This window comes from Humulus lupulus, chromosome 9 (genome assembly GCF_963169125.1).
Source record: "Humulus lupulus chromosome 9, drHumLupu1.1, whole genome shotgun sequence".
Classification (NCBI taxonomy): Eukaryota; Viridiplantae; Streptophyta; class Magnoliopsida; order Rosales; family Cannabaceae; genus Humulus; species Humulus lupulus.
In genome coordinates, this window is record NC_084801.1 from 154727302 (window position 1) to 154750537 (window position 23236).

The window sequence follows — 23236 nt, forward strand, 5'->3', positions numbered from 1 at the left end:
TCTGCAAAGGGTGATAGGGCCAAGGAACCACTTAGACTTGTTCATTCAGATGTTTATGGACCTTTGAATGTACAAACCAGGGGTGGTTTTGAGTATTTTGTTACTTTCATTGATGATTACTCTAGATACTCATGTCTTTACCTAATGCATAGGAAATCAGAAATATTTTCAAAGTTTCAGGAATTCTTAGTGATGACTCAGAACAAATTAAGTAAAACGCTAAAGATCTTGCGATCTAATAGGGGTGGAGAATTTGGATATGCAGTTCCAAGATCATTTAACTGAACTTAGGATTTTATCACAACTTATTGCCCTGGGTACTCCGCAACAAAATGGTGTAGTGGAACGCCGGAACATAACTTTATTAGAAATGCTTAGATGCATGCTTAGTTACTTAATTCTACCAACTTCGTTCTGGGGACATGCAATTGAAACCGTGAATGACATTCTCAATGTTGTGCCATCTAAAGCAATCCCCAAAACACCTTTAGAATGCTGGAATGGGCGTGAACCTAGTTTACGTAATTATAGAATCTGGGGGTGTCCCGCCTACTACCTGAGGAAAAATGAAGGAAAGCTAGAACCGCGAATTGATGTTTGCATGTTTGTGGGCTATCCTAAAGGTACTCGGGGTGGACTTTTCTATATTCATTTAGAAAAGAAAGTGTTTACTTCTATGAATGCTACTTTTATGGAAAATGACTATGTCCAAAACTTCAAACCGCGCAACAAAGTAGTTTTAGAGGAGATGGTTGAAGAGTTGACTCCAACCAATGTTCCATTGTCATCAATGAAAGTTGATGATGAAATTCCCACTCTTCATGTCCAACCGACGCAAGTCGATTTAAATGAAGAAAGTACCACTGTTCCTGAGCAAATAGTCACAGAACCTCGTCGTAGTGGGAGGGTTTCTAGGAACCCAGTTCGCTATGGTTTGGATGGTGAAACCAATATGGTTGTTGGTGACACTAGTGACGATGATTCGTTGTCTTTCAAACAGGCAATGATTAGCCCTGAAAAGGAACTATGGCTCAAAGCCATGAAACAGGAAATGAAGTCCATGTACTCAAATTCCGTCTGGGATCTTGTGGAGGCACCTAGTGACTTTAGGGCCATTGGGTGCAAGTGGATCTACATGAAGAAATGGGGTGTTGATGGAAATATCGAAACTTATAAAGCTCAATTAGTGGCAAAGGGTTATACCCAAAGAGAAGGCGTGGACTATGAGGAAACTTTTAGTCCGGTAACCATGCTCAAGTCCATTCGCATCCTCCTATCCATAGACGCCGTTCTCGACTATGAGATCTAGCAAATGGACGTCAAGATAGCTTTTATTAATGGGAAGCTTGACGAAGTCATTTATATGGATCAGCTAGAAGGATTTAAAGTAGCTGGACAAGAAGGAAAAGTTTGCAAGTTGAATAGGTCCATTTATGGAGTTAAGCAAGCTTCTCGTTCCTGGAATCTTAGGTTTGATGAATAATCAAAACCTACGGCTTTGAAAAAAATATTGATGAGCCTTCTGTTTACCAACTGAAGGAAAATTAAATAGTGGTATTCCTAGTTATTTATGTAGATGATATCTTACTCATTGAAAACAATGTTAAGAAATTGTCAGATGTGAAGAATTGACTGAACACTCACTTCTAGATGAAAGATTTGGGTGACGCAAGTTATGTTCTAGGTGTAGTGTCCCAGAATTTTACTTAGCTAGATAGTAGTAGTAGTTAGCAGTAGTTTGTAGTATGTTAGTTTCCGTGGATTTTTGTTCAAGCCGGGACTTAATTGGAAACTCATAGCAACAGTTATGGATTTTATAAGTTTAACCTATACTATATAAATATTAATTATAACATAAGGCTTGATTAATATTTTTGGTCCTAGAAATATTAATTATTATAACCTAAGGTTTAGATAGAATTATTAAGAATGTGACACTTGTCATAATCATGTTTATTAAGGATTTAAGTATTTTTTATAAATAGTTTAATTAAAAGAAAGATCTAGAAGCTCTAGAACCTTCCGACAGCTCTTAGGATCACATTTTGACTCAGTCAAAGCTGTTTAATCAATTCAAAATATGCTGAAAAAGTGCAAATACGCGTTTGATATATCAACGTATGCCGATATATCCCCAACGGGAGATACGGAAAACACGTCGACTTCGCACGAACGAACGAACGGGGCTCGGGAAATGGGTCTAGGCGATATATCGCCCAGGGTAGGCGATATATCATCCCTGGGAGTGATTTTTGAATACTTGAGGATTTTAAATTTGAAATCTGCCTTAACCACTTGGACCTGCCTGTGAACGATTTTGACCGAGTTATGGGCATATGCTGAACGAAAATTCAAATCTTTTTTATTTTATATTCATTTATTTAGTCAAATTAAAAGGGGTTAGTTTCACTCCTTGAACTCTATAAATAGGACCTAGTACTCAGCCATTTCCTTCATTCATTCAAGCATTGTTCAGAGCCTCCAAGCTGCTAAGATTACTATAGAGAGAAACACTTGGGTTTGGGGATGAAAGATTTTCCAATCTAAGCTTTTCTAAACACTTGGGAAGTAAGATATAGAGTTATTTCAGTATCGAGGTATAGATCAAGTCATAAGATCATTCAAGGTATTCCTATCCTTAAGTTCAGTTCTTCATGGTTCTTTAGTTTTCCTTGTTTTCTTTCAGATCCTAACTCTTGTTTATGATTCTTGGTTAGGTGTTTAAGTTTCTTGAAACTTAAGGTTTTCGGTAAGTTTCTACGTGGATGGTTTAATTCTCTTTTCATCTCTTTTTCTTTAGAAACTCATGATTCTTGCTGTTGGTTTTAGGAGTGTTCCAAATCCCGTTCTTGTTCCTAATTATCCTGGTTTTTTGTAAGGAAAATAGGTTAGATTATATGTGTTTATATGTTTATGTGTCATGATATGCTATGTATATATGTATGAATATTTTTTTAATCACTTGGGGCTTATAGTTGCTTAGATAGCAAACTCCGAGATTTTTATCACTATATGAATATGTTTTTAGTCGCTTGGGGCTTATAGTTTCTTAGATAGCAAACCCCAAGATTTTTATCATTATCGTGGTTTAGAGTTATGATTTACCCTACCTCGATTAGTAGACTGAGGACCTAGATGGGTTATCATATACTACCTTGTGATCTAACCTACCTCGATTATTAAACCGAGGACCTAGATGGTTTTATCACATACCACGGTAATTAATGGCCATTAATATTGTAGTCATATATGATATACGATTTTATAGTCATATGTTTATGATATAGTCTTATGTTTATGATTTATGATATATGTTGTTAGTAGATTTTCCTTGCTAGGCATTAGGCTCATTCCTTTCTTTTTAGCATGATGCCGAAAAATGAATATGGAAGGCGGGAAGGATTCGTGGCAGCTTGGCATGTGTGTTGAGGATGAATGGATTGATGGAAGATCAAGGATGACGTTGTTTAAAGTCTTTTAAATTATGTTTTTATGTATTTCCACACTTAGTTTTTAACAATTGATTTAAGTTTATGTTTTAGGTTTTTTTTATGTACTAAACAATGGGTACCCACACTGTACTTTATATTTCATACTTTACTTTGTATTTGACACAATATTTTGGGTTTTAAATAAAGTTATGTTATTTCTTATATAGTAGTTATGTTTAGTAGTTTTTCATTGTCTGAAGTCTAGAATTAGTCGGGGCATTACACTAGGTATCTAGATCATTAAGGATAGAAAGAACAAACTCTTAGCTCTATCTCAAGCCACTTACACAGATAAAGTGCTTGAACGTTTCTCAATGACAAATTCCAAGAAAGGACGTTTACCATCTCGCCATGGAATTCATCTTTCAAAGAAGCAGTCTCCCTAGACTCATGAAGAGGAAGATGTAATGAGAAAAGTTCCTTACGCATCTGCAGTTGGAAGTCTGATGTATGCTATGTTGTGTACTAGACCAGATATTTGCTATGCAGTGGGAGTAGTGAGCAGGTATCAGTCAAAGCCAGGACCGGAACATTGGATAGCAGTTAAGCATATTCTGAAGTATTTAAGGCAGACTACGGATTATATGTTAGTCTAAAAGGGTGGTGTTCTGAACCCTGTAGGCTACACCGATTCAAATTTTCAGACTGATGTCGATAATAAGAAGTCTACTTTTGGAATGGTGTTTACTCTTGGGGTGGAGCTATGATATGGAGAAGCGTAAAGCAGTCTGCGATCTTAGATTCCACCATGGAGGCTGAATACATAGCTGTGTCAGAAGCAGCTAAGGAAATAGTCTGGGTAAAGAAGTTCTATTCAGATCTTGGTGTTATTCCAGAAATGGATAAACAACTTGTGTTGTTTTGTGACAACACAAGAGCGATAGCCAACTCAAAAAAACCTCGAAGTCACAAGAGGAGTAAGCATATAGAAAGGAAGTATCACATTATTTGCGAATATGTGGCTAGGGGAGATGTGAAGGTTATGAAGATTGCATCTGAAGACAATCTTGCGGATCTGTTTACAAAGATACTACCAGAAGCTACATTTGATAAGAATATCAAAGAAATGGGATTAGTAGAATTGAGGCATTAGTTTCAATTAGTGCAAGTGGGAGTTTGTTGGGGTTTTATGCCCTAATTAAAACCCAATTTCTTTATAATCTCATTTTATTATCAATAAAAGAATAGAAATCAATTTTTGACTTGGTCAATCACTTTGCTTACATGTTTTGTTTTCATGATTATTTGTTTAATATAAACTTCTATTAAATTCTGAGCATATAGCTAATCGTATTTATAATGACGTAATCACAGTGGAATATAAATATGATGTTAAAAAATAAGCTAGTCCTAAGATTACTCAGTGCACAGGATTTACACTGACTTGCCAATCCATGATATGATCTACTTACACATTGTAGTATTATGCTCTTTCTAGAACAATAACAAAGTAGATAAGATCAGATATATTTGTTACATCGGACTGGACCGATATTGACAGTTGATAGGATTAGTAAACATACCGTTATTATCTATTCTAGTCATATCATATAGTTGACCATATGTCAATTCAATCTTAATTCTGAGTGGTTAGTATTCTAATTGATTGTATTATTGAGTTTTTTTACTTTTTCATTACTAGCTTACCCTACGGACTAGCCCATACTTACATCTTCAGAACTCGGTAGTATAATTAAGTGGGAATGTTAATCATAGATATGAACATCTATAGCTTCTAATGAAGAAGTGAAATGATAGTTTCATTTTAGTTTGGTTCAAGGTGCTAAATGATAGATATCTCATTTCAGTAATTAATATTAGTTTACTGAAATATCATTTATAAGGAACTAAGTGTTTTAAGGATAAAATAAAATGAGGGGTTGCAAGGCCCTGGTTAGTCAAGACCGTCACACTGTGTACTTTAAATAGTGCTTAACTCGCTAAACGAGTCATTAGGCCATAAACGTGCATCTAAGTGTTATTAATAGGCCAGAGATAAAATCTTGGTCAATAGGAATGGATATATTTTATTAAAAATGTTAAATTGTACATGGGATCCCATAAAAGTGTTTACAAAGTTATTTACAACCCAAAATGGTCATTACAGTTCAAAAGTTACAATCCGCCGACCTAGGCGGCAAAAATAGGGTTAAACCCTAGTTCCCTTGAGAAACACCTTGGTCGTGGTGGTCAAGCGGCCGCATATGTAAACGTCGCCACCTACGATCTCCACTCAAGGCTGGGTAAGCTTCTCTTTTCCTTTACCTGCACCACATAGCACTCGTGAGCCAAGGCTCAGCAAGAAAACTTATTACTACATGTATACAAATAATAATAACGATCATGAAATCATTCTGGGGCTCACATCCCTAATAAGATGATGACAATTAAGTCATTCTGGGGTTCTGCACCCTATATTAATGACTATTAAGTCATTCTGGTGTCCTATGCCCTGAATAAATTACTAATAAGACATCCTGGGGTCCTATGCCCTAAACAGATGACTAGTAAGTCATTTTGGGGTCATGCGCCCTAAGCCATGTAACTATCAAGTCACCTAAGCCTTTTAGCCCTGGCTCTGAGTAACTAGCCTTAGACTAGCCAAGCACTTTAGTTTTCTTCGACCAATAGGTTGTTCAAGCATTTAATGCTCTTGTTGATTAGATCTAATCATATCGACCATCGTTCAATGCGCTATTACCGTTCTTGACTTATAAGTCAATTTCATACGATGAGTGCTTCACGACTAGTACTAAATACCATTGTCGTTTCTGACTAATAAGTCAGTTCCATTCACATGTAAACAATGCAACCCAACATTCATAATGCAACAGATATTCATAATTATAGAGCACTCAACAAGCTACAACAATACTTGCAGGAACAATCATAACTATGTGCATTTACAAGGGCCAATGCCCAATCAAAACTATGTTTAGTATTTAAGCCATGCCCTAATCATGCATGTCACAGCATGGGTGCAGTTTTCTTACCTTAGGTTCAAGTGTGAAATAATAAAGCATGACCTTTGAGACAAACCTGTCCTTAGGCCCTTAGTGGTCACCTAATCATAACCAAATATAAAATCCCATCAATAAAATGAGTAATAAAAGATTCATGGACTAAAACCTAGCCCTCGGGCCTCGAATCCTACTAAAACGGTTAGTAGATTCGATCCCAGGCCTTAAGGTTTGAAAACCCGCGCCTAAAACTAAGCAAAACCATGCCTGGCTCAAAAAGAACAGGCGGGACGCGACCAACTCCCAAGGGTTGCAGCGCGCCTCCTAGACAGACGGGTCCCCTGTTTGGGTGCCAGGGGTGGGCCGCGACTTGCCCTAGAAGGTCGTGGCGTGCCTATCAGATAGAGCCCAGTGAAGGCTCTGGGGTTTACTCAAGTTGCGACTTCAATGAACTCAGTCGTGACTTGACCCCGCGAACCCAGCTCCGCTGCATTTTCCTCAAACCAAACTCATCCAATACCACTTCTAAACAAACCCAATATCACAACCAAACATTAATACAACATAACCACCAATCTAACAGCAAAACCCAAGCCTAGAAACACTCAAAACACCATCAAGTACTCAATTCTAAAATCAAACTATTAAGCTTACAAATAACCTCAAAAATAGAGAAAAACTAAAGGTTTAAACTTAAAGTCCTTACCTCAGATATGAATTGAACCCTTTCAATTGTTGAACACACTTCTATGCCCTCAAGCCTCAAAACCTTAAGCTACAATCTCCTAATTTTGCCTCAAACACCAAACCGAGAGAGAGAGAGAGTAGTCGGGAGAGAAAGAGAAACTTTGTTTCTGCCTGTGTAATTCTATAGCCTTCTCCCCTTGGTCAAGCCTATCTAATGGTCTAAATGACCAAAATGTCCCTAGGGCCATCTAAAACCTTCAAAGCCACCCATGGGAAAAATTGCCAATTCCCACCTAACCCATTAATCGTAATTAATGTCCTCCAATTTCCATTACTCCCATTATCCTCAAATAATTATTAAGTCATAACCCATTACCTGCTCATTCCCAATAATGTACTAAGCGTCAAATTACCCTGAGGCTCACCCCGAGCCCAGTAATTAACCTCGTTATGACCAAACCGCTAACTTGCATCCTAGGATCGTCTCATGTCGAATAGCTCAAACATATCCACATAATAATGTGGTCTCACCCATATACATGCACAAAAATATACAAATATGCCCTCAATGGGCCAAAATTATGAAAATTCCCTTCTTATAAGAAATGGCCCACATATATGCAGATCGAATCATATGATAATACAACACACATAATCATGCATGTAATCATATAATAATGCATTTGATCAATTATGGCCCTCCTGGCCCCCTAATCCAAGCACTAAGCCACATTAGGGAATTTGGGACATTACATGGGTAAAACCGTATTTTAGTCTCATCTCATTATAGACCGTCTATAGAGGATTGAGTGACAATTATGGTTGTAACAATGGATAATTAATAACTTATCTATATTGCTTATAGAGCGTTCTATGAATTCAAGAGTGCAATTGTGAGTCTTTAGTGGAGTCCCGAGGAATTAATAAGTTAGTAAATTTATTTGTTAAATTTATGATAACTTATTGGAGCTTGATTTCATAGGCCCATGGTCCCCACTTTACCTTGGATAAAATCATCTAGATAGTCTTAATTAATTGAATTAATTATCAATTATAATTATCAAAGTTGACCAGGTCAATTTCTGATAGTTTCACAGAGTTATGTAATTTAGAGAAGAAAATAGAAATTAGAGTAGATTTATTAATTAAGATGAATTGGTATCTAAATTAATAAATAAGTTTAAATCAATGTTCAAATTATAAATAATTAATTTTATAGAGGATTTAAACAATTATTTAATTAATTAAATCAATAGAAAATAATACAGGCCTTGATTTTAAGTCTAATGGACTTATAATTAAAAGGAAAATTTCACGGGCCTAAAGCCCATGAGAATTTTGACCTAATGGATGATATTATCTATTGTTTTATTGATTTTTTTTATTAAAATAAATGGGGAATGCTAAGTGAGATATTAAAATGACTTGTTTTTTTTTAGAAGATTAGAAGATCTAGTCTTGATGATCTAGGTTTTAGATTCTCTCTACAGCATAAGTCTTTTTCTAAGCCTCAATATTCTTTTCTCTTCTTCTCTTTGTATCTATCTCATGTGTTGAGAATCGCCCACTCTAGTCTAGGTGACTCTTAGAATACTTTGGAAGGCCGTGAAGAAAATTAAAGAATGGTTCAGTTTCTTGGTGAAACCCATCGACAAAAATGATACAAGGGTTAGAGAAACTGAATGAGGGACTCATTCATTCTGATGCGTATAATGTAAGTGTTCTTATCATTATTTCTATTTGAATTCAATTTTAGAAACATGTTCTAGGTTGTCTCATATTAATTTGTTTAATATAGATATACATAATAATAAACAAGATCCTGTATAAGTTTCCTAACAGCCTCCAATTCTGCGGCCCTCCTCATCATTTCTTCATTCAGTCGCGTGGCTTCATCCAGACTTTCTTGAAGCCTTCGATTCTCCAACTCCACTATTGGCACATATCTCTCATGATTATAATAATCCTCGTTAGGTGGCCTAGACCCCTGGCCAGGTTCTTGTGGAGTTGATGACACACTCCCTTCAACAGGATTTTCCTCATTCATTGGTTGTTTGTTAGGCCGTCGGGGAGGTACCTCCGTTTGAGGAGTGTTCTCCTCGGGGATTCTTGGCAATGGTGGATCATTTCCAGTCCTAGGGATGTTTCCAGCGAGTGCAACCATCGCTTGTTCGATGAAAGGTTTGAAAGAATAGAGTTGCTTAATACTTTCAACGAAAGCACCAAACTGTTGACAACGTTTTGCGTCAACTAAAAATAAGAGTGATTAAGCAAATATATAATTTAGTAAGAAAATAATAACATAGAATTTTTATGTGGTTCAGCAGTTTAAAATATACCAACATCCACGAGTCACTTTTATTGAGACTTGTGGTCAAACTTCTTGAGAGCAATTCTGCAGAGATCTTCTCAGTACAAAATAATGTGTCCCCCTACAAATGATTATTCCCAGACTATTTATAGACCTGGTGACAAGAATTCTCCCTTGATCTTAGGGATATTATAAGATACATATCAGGTCTAAATTGGGACAACAAATCCTGTAGTATAAACATAATCAATCGTGTTTATTGTGAATAAATATCCCTAAATAATAGGGTTGATTACACGGTTTGAAATAAATCCCTTGTTTATATGGATTTCCTAATAGCTTCTCCGTGTATTAATTAAATGCGTCTTCGAGATCACATGTAGCTTCGAGCTCATCGTTCTAGTTATCGTTACCTCCTTGCTTGATTGGTCTTTCGAACTCGTCTTTTGGAGGAGACTCTAGTTGCCTTTGAGCTTGCAGCTCATGCTCGAGCGTTGATGACGTAGCTCTGGAACTTCATGACAATTTGTACAAGTATAATGCTAACACTTGTTAATCCCGAACTTATACTTCACGAGCCTACATTTCGAGACTGTTTAATTATTCTCGAAATTTGGGTGTAACATACACATTTTATCAACATAACCAATTCTTTCAAGAAAATTTAAAATGTAGAATTAAAATTATTAAAATATAAGCAAAAATTATTAAATAGAAAATAAACCCTAAACCTCTTCTCCCAACTATGGTAAGTAGGTTATTGAGTTAGTGATAATACTAAACATGGTTTTGAAAATCTTTCAAAATCCATGTCAAATTCAGTTACGAATTCAAATTTGTACATGAGTGAAAGATAATCCATCTCACACAATGACACCTTTTTAATGAAACGACATATAATGATTGCATGACAAATTAGTCTCTCTTGCCCAAATTTCTTATTCTTCTTCAACCCATGTTTTAAGGGATAAGATGGATCTATTTGAGTAAACATCCCAAATTTTCCATTATTGAACCAAAAATAACTTTCCAGTATTTCTATTACCATTGCCAAAAGCCAAAAGTGAAAATCTCTATTTCAAAACGGTTGTCACTTATGTGAATCACTTTGTATTGGCTTAAATTAATTTGGAGTTTATATCATTTTGGGTCATTGTGTTTTATCTTGATTCCACAATGGACCATTTGTTTTTTTAAAAAAAATACATTTTTGGATCCTATGTGTTTGTCAAATAATTCAAAATGGTCTCATGAATTTGAACTCCGACAAAATATTTTTGCCTTCGGGCTTTTATTTGCAGGGTCATCAATTTAGGAAATGTGTGGATATTTTATGGGCATCAACCTGTATGAGAATATATTTGATTTTTTTTTACCAAATTTGGGTTCGGGGGATAATTTTTAATTATTTGACAAAACACATAGTCCAATAATGTATTTTTTTTTTAAAATAAAGAGTTCATCCTAGAATTAAGATAAAACAAATGGACCCAAATGGTATAGACTCTTAATCTGGATAGAATACCAAACTTAAACTACATTTCTTATGTAAACACTTATGGCATGTTTACTTAAGATGAATGTGAATCATTTGTTATGTAATAATTGTAGGAGAACATGGTGGGATAAGGTGGAAAATAATGAGAATGTTTTTCCCCCAATTATCTAAAGAATGCTAGTTAAGGTAATGGTTTCTTTTTTAAAAATTTTATTTTTTATAAATAAAAAATTAAAAGATAATTTTGTCATTTTAAAATATATCTCACAAAGTAACTACTTTACAATTTTTTAAATAAAAAATGGTAATTAAGTCAATTTAAGCATTCTGATTATGTTTCCTGATAATGTAAACAACAAAAAATGATTTCAATTCCCTTTCCATATCATTTGAGTAAATAACATAATACAAACAAATGATTTCCATTCTTTCATATTTTATTTTATAAATAATATAGTGTTTTAATTAAATGACTATGTGATAAATTAGGGTGTGAGAAAATCATATTTTTTCAAAATGTAACATTTGTTTGGAAAGTACAAGCCGATTACATATTTGTAATTCCCAAAAGATTCACCAAATTAAATATGTAAATGAGAGTTACATATCTTTAAATTTAAAATTTTACAACTATTACAAAATTAAAAGGGAATGAATTGGGGTGTTTTATGTGATAGAAATGTAAATTGAATTTTGGCTCAAAACTTTAGGCCGCGACCTAGGCTTGTTGTCAGCAAATTCTAATTTTGCATTTTAGAAGGTTTTGAACATTTTCAACACCTCTTGCAATTCCCAAATCATCATTTTAATTCATTAAACAGTCAATCAATTATTAGTAATAGTCAAGGGCATTGGTGGATTTTGAAATTCAAAAAGTGAACCAAAACTCTATAAATTGATACCACTTTGCTAATTTATGAGGATAATTTATGAGACCATCTCTAATGCAAGATATAAATTTTGTACTAAATTTGACACAAAAAAAATGAGTTAATGTTATATTTGCCTTAATATTTGTAGTTGTGCGCACAAGTTGCAAATTAACTAAGACAACCAACAAGTCATTTAATATTTATTGATAATATATAAAAAGTAATCTTTTTTTTTATTTTCAATTATAAAAAAAATAGTCATTAATTGTTAATTAATAAATTAGTGGTATATAGTAAATAAAAAAGTGATCTTTATTATTGTGTCAAATTTAGCTCGTGTTATATCTTGTGTCAAATTTGATACAACTTATAGCATGTGTCAAATTTGACATTTTAGAACAATATTATAATTATAATTTTGCTAAAATGAGTTAAATAACAATACCCCATCTTGTTTGCTCTCCATTAGAAATATTCTGAATAGGAGTTTTTCATCCCGTTTAACATTTGACCAAAAAACTAAAAGGCTCGAAAAATCTCGGCCTCTTCATCATCATCATCCAACTCAAACATTTTTTAGTTGAATAATCTTGTGTCTATCGATAATCTTGTCCTTTTATTAATCTTCATGGAAGCTTGGATCAACAATGAAGTTTTTTTTATTGAAAGAAATTGATTTCTGGTATCATATCATACCACCTTTTGCACATCATCTAAACTCCATTGCGATTGGCTGAAAATACTTAACAAAATATGCTTTGGAAGATATCCATAACCACTTTCAAAAACGTCACATCATATATTTTTTGTTTGCACCATTGGATAATCTTGGTCTTGTTTTTCTTCTCTTCTTTTTCTGATGATCATCAAGAGAAAATAATTAGAACATATTTGAAAAATAAAATTGTTATATAAAAAAATTCAATTAACAATTTTGATAAATTAAAAGAATAACTATAGCTACCTAATTAGGAATGTTTGATCCATTTTTCTATCTACTCAGTTCTCCAATTATTCTATGTGACACTGTCACTATGACTCATGTCTATGAGTTATCTGTAATTTGTTTTATTTTTTACACTTTGCAAGATAATAACATGAAAATAGATAAATACGTATATGCATAATTTTTTTTAAATTGATTTTCACACTAAAATCGTTGTCCTGGCAGCTTTTTCTTGTTTATTAGGAAAAAAAATCGTGTGTTATTAACTCTAACTATTGTGACAATTATTCTTCCAAATTATAAAAATAATAAATTGATTTTAAAAAGAAAGAATCATTGAAGATATTTTTTTATTTAATTTAAGCCCAACGAAAAGCATTTTTTTTAAAAGTCAAATAAAAATTTAAACCAAATTTAATTAAAATCAAATTTCATAAATTAAATCTATATTTCAAATTTAAAAAACAACACCCTCATTTTAAATTTGTAATAGAATATCATTTCATTTAATAATTCCTTATATAATTAATTAAAGATATTTTAAGAAAATACAAAATATAAGAAGATAACCTTAAAATAATAAAAAAAAAACTAAAAATCGAAGAATTAAATTTATATATTGGAAAAAACATTCAAATAACTCATAATTTACTCTGGATCATTACCACATTTTTTCAAGCCACCAAATACGAAAAGAAAAACAAATCTCATTCTAACCCATCTGGTCTCACTTACATCTAATTATTAAACAAATGACTAGCCAAATGGATAGTCATTTTTCTATACCTTTACTATAATTATACATTAACTTTTATAATTGTAACGTCCTACTTCCGTAGAGTCGTTACTAAGTGAGTTAAAAATGTATCATTAGCTCGCTAATCGAGATTTTAGGTTAAAAGTGTAGCAAAACTAGAATAAAAGTCGTTTTAAGACATTTAATATAAAAAGGCAGTCATTCATTGAAATCGTAAAGAGTTATACATTTGGGATCCCAAAATATTGTTTAGAAAATACTTTACACCTCAAAATACATTTAAGGTCAACCTAAGCGACAAATCAACCAAATACATTACATCTTCCCAAATAACCCTGGCCGTGACAGCCAGGTAGGTCGAACATGTACCCGTCGCTCCACGCTCTTCGTACTCATGGATGGTCGACATTTCCCTTGCCCTTACCTTCACCATAGAGCACCCGTGAGCCGAAGCTCAAAAGGAAAACTCAACACAAACATATAATATATGCAAATCTAGCAACATATTACAACAAAACAGCCAACAGGCTAAACACATAGTGGCCAAGCCGTCCCAGGAACTTTACCAGACCCTGGGTTCGCGGTCTTCACCGAGAGGGTGACTCCAGCACCCTAGGAGGGTCTCACTGTAATGCCCTGGTTACCCCAGAACAGTTATGGTGAACCAGAAATTTGACTCGCTACCCGAGTCCTTTGGTTAAAAACGTGCTTCTAAGTGTTATTAACAGGCTAAGGTAGAAAATCAATAAAAATGAAAGGATATATTTTATTTAATACATAAAACTGTTCATGGGCCCATAAAAAACATTTACAAGGTATTTACAACTCAAAATGGTCATTACTGTTTCAAATTTACAAACTCGCCGACCTAAGCGGCAAAAATAGGGTAAACCCCCTAGTTCCTCTGAGAACGCCTTGGCCGTGGTGGTCAAGCGGCCGCATATGTACACATCACCACCTAAACTCTCCACTCAAGGTTGGGTGAGCTTTTCTTTCCCTTTACCTGCACCACATAGCACCCATGAGCCAAAGCCCAGCAAGAAAACACAATATAGCATGATGTAATATCAACAATGATCATAATAATCATTTAGGACTTTCAGTCCAAAACAGGTAAGTGACAATTGGAAAAGTCACTAAGGTGGGTACAACTCTCTTTAGCCATGTGACGATAGGGTCACCGGGGCTTAACAGATAAGTGAACCTTTCACTAACTTAAACAGGATAGGTGCATGATGACTAGTCACCAACATAACCTTCCTCATGACTCTAGAGTCATAACTATGGAACATTGTTCCCTAGCCATGTGACAAGCAGTCACCTAGGCCTTAGGCCATGGCTTTGAGTAACAAGCTTAGACTAGTCAAGCACTTATAAGTTTCATCGACCTTAGGGTTGGTCCAGCATTAATGCCTTAGAGTCATTCAACGCTGAAATCGATTAGATCTAATCTTCATTCAGCCCTGCGTTCAGGACGCTTATGCCGTTTCTGACTCTAAGGCCAGTGATACACGACCAGTGCCGTCCCTGACTAATCAGTGCCATACACAAGTAAACAACATCCGCTAGCATTTAATATACAATCAGTGTCCACATTTATCAACCAACATGCCTCAACAACAATCATGCATGTCATATACACAGGGTGCAGTTTTCTTACCTCTAATTCGAGCGAGAATGAATGAAAGAACGACCCTTGAGAATGATCTGATTTTTAATCCTTCAGCGGTCACCTACTCATAACCAAATATAGGTTACCATCAATAAAATGAACATCAAAGGTTCCCAAACCAAGATCGAGCCTCCGGGACATCAATCCCCACTAATCCAGGTAGTAGGAACCATCCCGAGGCCTAAAATCAAGTTCTCGGGGCCAAAACACTCAAACGGGCTCAAACCTGCCCAAGGGTCGCGGACCTAACACCTTGAGTTGCGGCCCCCAGCCACTCCAGGAGCAAGGGCCGCGGCGCCCTACACCTAGGGCCACAGCTCCCAGCAAGGAAAAATTGCTCCACCTGCTTCTTCGAGCTAGGGCCGCGGCGCCCAAGAACAGGGCCGCGACCCCCAACCCAAAACCATCCCCAAACTCGGTTTCCATCATCCCAAACCCTCCAAAAACATACCTAAACACTTCCAAATCATCAAATCAAAGTTCCCAAGCTTTCCAATGATCCAAAACCATCAAATCCCGAGGCTCAAACGAACCAAAAACTCAACGATTCACAAAAACCAATTCTAAGCTTAGAAACTCTAAAAACTCAAAACTTAAAACTTAGATTACCTTTGATTGGGTTGTTTCTCGTCAAATCCTTCGGTCAAGAAGCTTCTAATCTTTCCTAGGATCGCTATGCCTCAATCCTCGCTTGATTCCTACTCCTAGAACTCAAGATTTCTTCGAAAATGCTTCGAACGGTAAAATGAACTAACGGGAAGAGAACGAGAGGTTTTCTAACGTATGGTTCTATCTGACAAGCTACTTCAAGCTTAAGTAACCTCAAATAAAACCTAGTGCTTGGGGTCCCGAAAACACCCCTGGGAACATTATAGTCAAAACCTCCAGAATATCCTCCTGATCTCAATAACTCCCAATTTATCATCAAATAACATTCTCATTACTCAATATCCCGATAAAAGACCCCCGTTATGACAAAACTGTTAATTTGACATATAAGACCGTCTCATGCCGAATAGCTCGAATATATATCCATAATAATGGGATCTCATTCACAAATCACAATATGCACCCAAATATACAAATATGCTATCAACAACCAAATTACCGAAATATCATAATAATCAAATGTGGACCCACGTGCATGCATATAACATTATATTATAATATAATTCACATAAACATGCATATTATCATTTAATGGCATAATTAAACAGTTATGGCCCTCTCGGCCTACTAATCCAGCCATTAAACTATATTAGGGATTTCAGGGCATTACACTCGCCCTAACGGCCTACACTCCACGTGCTCCACACCGATCCTGGCTCGTTGTCGTACTCAATTTCCTACCCTTCTCGGCCTTCGCCGTTCCCAGCCTTTGCCATTTCCAACCATCGTCGTTCACTCAAAAATATGCATCACGTAGCATAATATCAACCGATATTTAGACATATACTAAACAAAAACAATATGGCTACACCCTGAAATTCAATCTATAGGGCCACGCCCTGCATTACACACATTAGGGCTACGCCCTGCAATACAAACAATAGGGCCACACCCTACTCTACGGGTACAACAATTTTCTTACTTGTGTCCTGAGCTATCTGAGCACCGCAATCACGAGCACAATCCCCTAACCCGAGCCATGCTGAAAACCTAGTCACAACGCATTCATAATAATCATCCATCAAGTTCTAATCAATTAAACAACTTCGAAATATAAATATAGCATTCGGGACCTTGGATTCTACCGAACTAGGTAGTAGAACCCTTCCCGAGCCTTAACATTTGAGTTCTCGAGCTAAAAACCTTCAAACAGCCAATATTCCACATTTGAGCCGCGGCCCAGCCCCCTTAAGGGCTGCGGTGCAATCAAGTCAGAGGCGAATATGCCTCTTTTCTGGGGGACACGGGCCATGGCGCGCTATACCTTGTGCTTGGACAATTTTTCGAGGTCCCCTGGCCTAAATGTTCAAGCGGGTTGCGACGCCTGATGAACAGGGCTGCGGCTCGAACCTCATAACCCAGAAATCCCATGCAATTTTACGAGCTAACTTCCCTGAAAATCATTCTAAACACACCCCAAAGTCAGAGTTGAGTCTCATATGTTAGGAATGAATTTCCTAATATGCAGCAGAAAGGTGGTAGGGTCGGCCCAGTGTATAAAAAAAAATTTGTAACATATTTAAACTACCTTTAAATATGCGGATCCATTAATATACATACATTAATCATAAGCAAGTTAAGAATAGAAATCATACATCTTGAAGCCTATTAAGTGTCCTTGCTATCTTTTCGTAATAAGAACAATCTTCCTATCCAAGCTGCTCCTAGGTACTCACACCAAGATCTTCCACAACATTCTCTACACCTCAAGAAGTGTGTGGACACTTAGAGAATGAAGGATAGTTTATTTGTGATTCTACTTGATGTACTCAACGCATGAGATCAAGAAAATAGGCCTGAGAATTGGTTCTTTATTTTTCAGGGAGAGAAAAGTATCTTTCTATTTTTTACAGAGTGAATAGACTTAGTTGTCTGAGATATCTGAGTTATCTGTATATTTTCTGATTAGTCATACTTAAAAGAAAATATTCAAATTTAAAAAATAAATTTGTAGCCAACTTACAATTTACTTTTTAATTAATTATTTATTTTATTAATGAAAATATCCAAAAACTAATTTTTTGAATTATCCATTAATTAATTAATTAATTAAAAAAAATTAAAATTCTATCCCTAAAAAAATAGTAGTACACGCAGTCCATGGACTGTGTGCACGTGTACTACCCCTATTTTTAGGGATATTTGATTTTTCTATTTTTATTTAATTATTTATTCAAACTACTTTGTCAAATAAGATCTAACAACCCGATAACTAATTCAAATTTAAATTAAATATCTTTTTAACTAATTATCAAATATAATTAATCATTTGAATAAATATTAATCTTTTAAATTCAAATCCAATTTGAACTTATCACATTATTATGTCCCACTCAAATAAAGATATTTAATTAATTCTACCAATTAATTAAATCCAATATTTTTGAAAATAAATATATAATTTATTATAATTTCGAAAATTATAATTAATGAATTATTTAATTAAAATTTGAAATTATTTTAATTATTTAATATAATTTTGAAAATTATACAATAATTAAATATTAATTAATTTTATTAACTATAACTAATTTGTAATTAATTACTTAATCACTATTATCGTATTATTGCATATTTGGCCCGAAGAACAAATTTCTTCTTAGATATGTCTTTAAATTATTTTTCCCTTCATATCAACTCTTACCTTGAATAGTGTTGAGCCGCTATGGGGACCTATAATTCTAAGCTCTAATAAATTTGAGAGTATTAATTAAACTCTTTAATTAAATAGTCTTAGTTTATTAATCTCATGATTATTCCACTATAAATATGAGACTGCAATCTTGTAATTATAGACATTTCATTTAATGAGTACTTTATAATTATAAAACGTCTATTGATATAATCATTGCATACAAATTGACACCCTAATAATAGTTCATAATTAATCGAGAAAAAAATTACTGTTTTACCCTTTTAATTATCTCTTGTTTCCTTAAGTACCATTGGCTTTACTAGTGAAGGTTAATTCATAATTAAATTATGAATTTGAGCTCAATAACCTTTCAGTCCCAAAAGTCAACCCTTAAGAGAACTATTATTCAATCTCTTATGAGAAGGCATAGATTCCATATCTGTGTACTATGTCCCCAGCCATCTACATTAATGAGTTCCCAAAACAAAAGTTTCTAGCTTGATCATTTTGACATGCCCTAACGAGTGAATCAAAGAACTCATACAACATAAACAGGAGTTCATAGTAACTTCAGGATTAAGATCTATTTGTATATGATCATCAGTTGATATATTTAATTAATACTTCGAAATGGTATTTAACTAAGTATTAATAAACATATCTGGTCTAGTTCTATATATTCTCTAATATATAAAGCACCTCCACTAAAGTGTCCTACCACACTAGTGATCCGGATCTAGATCACATGTATTCATAATACTAGTGGACCGTACTTACAGTAATTAATCTAAAGATTCCTTAACTTTATTTTACTGCGAACTATTCAAGTTCATTTATCTCAAACAGAATCCTCCCGTACCAATACGTGTTTGAGATCACATATATGAACTTAGAAATTTTTCTGATATTTACATAATATTATCACAGAATAATATAGTCCATAAAATATATGCATAACAAATTCAATTTATTTATTTATTTCACAAAACAATGTCTACTACATATGCTTTCAGGGCACAATTCCCAACAATCTCCCACTTTCCCTAAAGAAAATGAGGCATCTCTCTCATTCCCATGTTTCTTTCATGCTCCTTAAAAGATTTTATGGATAAAGTCTTTGTGAAAGGATCTACAAGATTATGCTCTGAAGCTATCTTCATAACTGCAACATCTCATCGATGAACTATCTATCTTAGCAAGTGATACTTCCTCTCGATGTGCTTTCCCCTCTTGTGACTCTGTGGTTCCTTTGAGTTAGCTATTGCCCCACTGTTGTCACAATATAGGACTAGTGGCTTATCCACATCTGGTACAACTTCCAGATCATAATAGAACTTTTTGAGCCACACAGCCTCCTTAGCTGCTTCACAAGCCACTATATACTTGGCTTCCATGGTGGAGTCTGCAATGCTGGTTTGTTTAATACTTCACCAGACTAATGCTCCTCCTCCAAGAGTAAACACTGATCCAGAAATCAATTTCCGACTATCTCTATTTGATTGAAAATCAGAATCAGTGTAATCAGTGGAGTTCAGGTCTCCACTTGAATATACAAGCATATAATCTCTAGTATTTCTAAGATAGTTGGGAATATTCTTCACTGTTGTCCAATGACTCAATCCAGGATTGGATTGATAACGGCTGACTATCCCTACTGCATAACAAATGTCAGGTCTTGTACACAACATGGCGTACATCAGACTGCCTACTGCTGAGGCATAAGGATACTGTCTCATGTCTTCCTCTTCCTTAGGTGTTTTGGGACACTGCTCCTTGGAAAGGAATACTCCCGAACGGGTTGGCATATCACCCTTTTTGGAGTTTTGCATATTAAAGCGTTCTAGCACCTTATCAATATAAGTTGCTTGAAATAGTGCCAAAGTTTTGTTCTGTTTATCTCTAAGAATCTTAATGCCCAGAACATACTTGGCTTCTCCCAAATCTTTCATTTGGAATTGTTCAGCTAACCAGTTCTTTACCTTTGATAATGATGTTACGTCATTTCCAATCAGTAATATATCATCAACGTAAAAAATGAGGAATACTACCACACCATCTTTGATTTGTTTATAGACACAAGGTTCGTCAATGTTTTGTTCAAAACCAAACGTTTTAATTGTGTCATCAAATCTAATATTCCAAGATCTAGAAGCTTGTTTAAGTCCATAAATGAACCTAAGAAGCTTGCAAACCCTTTTCTCTTGACCTTTTAATTCGAACCCTTTTGGTTAAGACATGTAAATGGTTTCGTCAAGGTAGCCATTCAGAAAATCTGTTTTGATATCCATTTGCCAAATCTCATAATCCATGCACGCAGCTATGGATAAGAGTATACGAATGGATTTTAGCATGGCTACAGGAGAAAAGGTTTCTTCATAGTCAACCACTTCTTTCTGTGTGTAACCTTTGGCAACCAGCTTTCCTTTGAAAGTCTCTACTTTCCCATCCGCTCCTATTTTCTTCTTGAATATCCACTTGCAACCAATGGGTTTGATATTCCCAGGTGGATCTTCAAGAACCCAGACAGAATTGGAATACATCGATTCCATTTCTTGGTTCATGGCTTCTTGCCATTTGTCCTTGTCAGAATCATTCATTGCATCTCTTAAATGTCAATGGATCATCTTTGTTTGTGTCAAACACAAGCATTTGAACTTCGTGTTCATAGCGTGTGGGTTGCTTACTAACCCTCCCACTATGATGGGGTTCTCTACTATTCTGACTAGAACTAGCAGTTTCTCTTGCCATTTTTCATTGGTTGTTGCTGGTGACTTTGCAACTACATTCGAGACCATCTCCTCCAGAACAACCTTATTGCGAGGTTTGTGGTTATTAGCATAGTCATGTTCAAGAAAAGTTGCATTTGTCGATACACATGTTTTATCTTCTTTTGGACTATAGAAAATTCCACATCTAGTCTCTTTGGAATATCCCACAAACATGCACACTTCAGAGCGTGATTCCAACTTCCCAGTCTTTCCTTTAAGCATGTGTGTAGTACACCCCCAAATTAAAAAATGGTGTAAACTAGGTTTACAACCATTCCATAATTCTATGGGTGTCTTTTGGATAGACTTAGATGGAACAACATTCAATATGTATAAAGCACATTGAATTGCATAGCCCCAGAATAACAGTGGTAATGATGAGAAACTCATCACTGATCTAACCATATATAATAACGTTCTGTTCCGTCTTTCTGAAACACCATTTTGCTGTGTCGTTCCAGGTGCTTTGAGTTTGGATTGAATGCCATGCTCACGCAGATGGTCCTCGAATTCAAAATCCAAGTACTCTCCTCCTCGATCAGATCGAAGAGCTTTTAGTGATTTACCTAATTGCTTTTCAGCTTCTACTTGAAATTCTTTGAACTTTCCAAAAGTTTCAGATTTTCTTTGCATTAAGTATAGGTAACCATATCTTGAATAATCGTCAATGAAAGTGATGAAGTATTCATAACCTCCTATTGCTTGTACATTAAGTGGACCGCAAACATCTGTGTGTACTAGCTGAAGTGGTTCTGTGGCTCTTGAACCTTTAGCAGAGAAAGGTCTCTTGGTCATTTTTCCTTCTAGATAGGATTCACAAACAGGGAGAGATCCAATAGATAGTTTTCTTAAAGGAGCATCCTTTACAAGCCTATTTATTCTGTCTAGACCAATATGGCCCAATCTCAAGTGCCACAGATATGTTTCACTATCGGAATCAGTCTTTTGTTGTTTAATAGATCTAGGATTAGCTATTTTAAATAATTCATAATTATAAAAAAAAATTGTCATTCATTATAAGTATGTAAATTTTGTTTATCCCAAAGCATTTGCATAACAAGTAAATAGATAATTTCTTTAAATAATAACTACTTTATTAATAAAAGAAATAAATGTTATGCAAAAAATAGAAATAAATTTCCAAACATTAATAATCAAAATTACTAATAATAAACTAAATTTCTAAACTGTAGTTTTCTTTGTTTAAAGAAATCTAAAATTTCTAAAACAAAATAAAGAAATTTAAATTGTCAACTAACAATAAAATGTAGAGTCCAAGAACTTTACTTAGCTAAGTTAGATAGTAGTATAATAGTAATAATAGTATTATCTTTATGACTGTGGATTTTTGGTTCAGACCGGGACTTATTTGGACACTCATAATAGTACTTGTAGATTTTCTAAATTTAACCTATAGCTTAGGAATATTAATTTTAACCTAAGGTTTGATTAATATGACTGATATTGAGGATAATATTTATTATACTATAAGGTTTAGATAAGAACCAATTAGATAATAGCACATGTTATGTATGGGTTTAATAATGATTAAGTATTTTGAGGATTAAATTTATTAAGGTTAAAATTTGAATACTCTAAGGTTAGTCAGCAGCTTTGAAAATGTTAGGGGGCTTAGTCAAGGCTGTTTACTCAATTTAAATTAAGCTAAAAATGTGTAATTTCGTGTTTAAATAATCAGCGTATGCCGATATATCGCAGCTATAGGGGGTGATATATCGCAGCACGAAGATACAAAAAACACGAAACATTGCACGATTGCCTCGGGCATTCTGGCCCAGGCGATATATCGCCTACAGGGGGCGATATATCGCCCCTCTCAGCATATTTTGAAAGTTTTCAAAAACGTTCTCCATTCAAACCTTCAACCTCTTGATAAGTCCAGCATCTTTTTGAACGAGTCTTCAGCCTCTGCTGAACGATAATTCAAATTATTTTCACTTAAAAAGCCA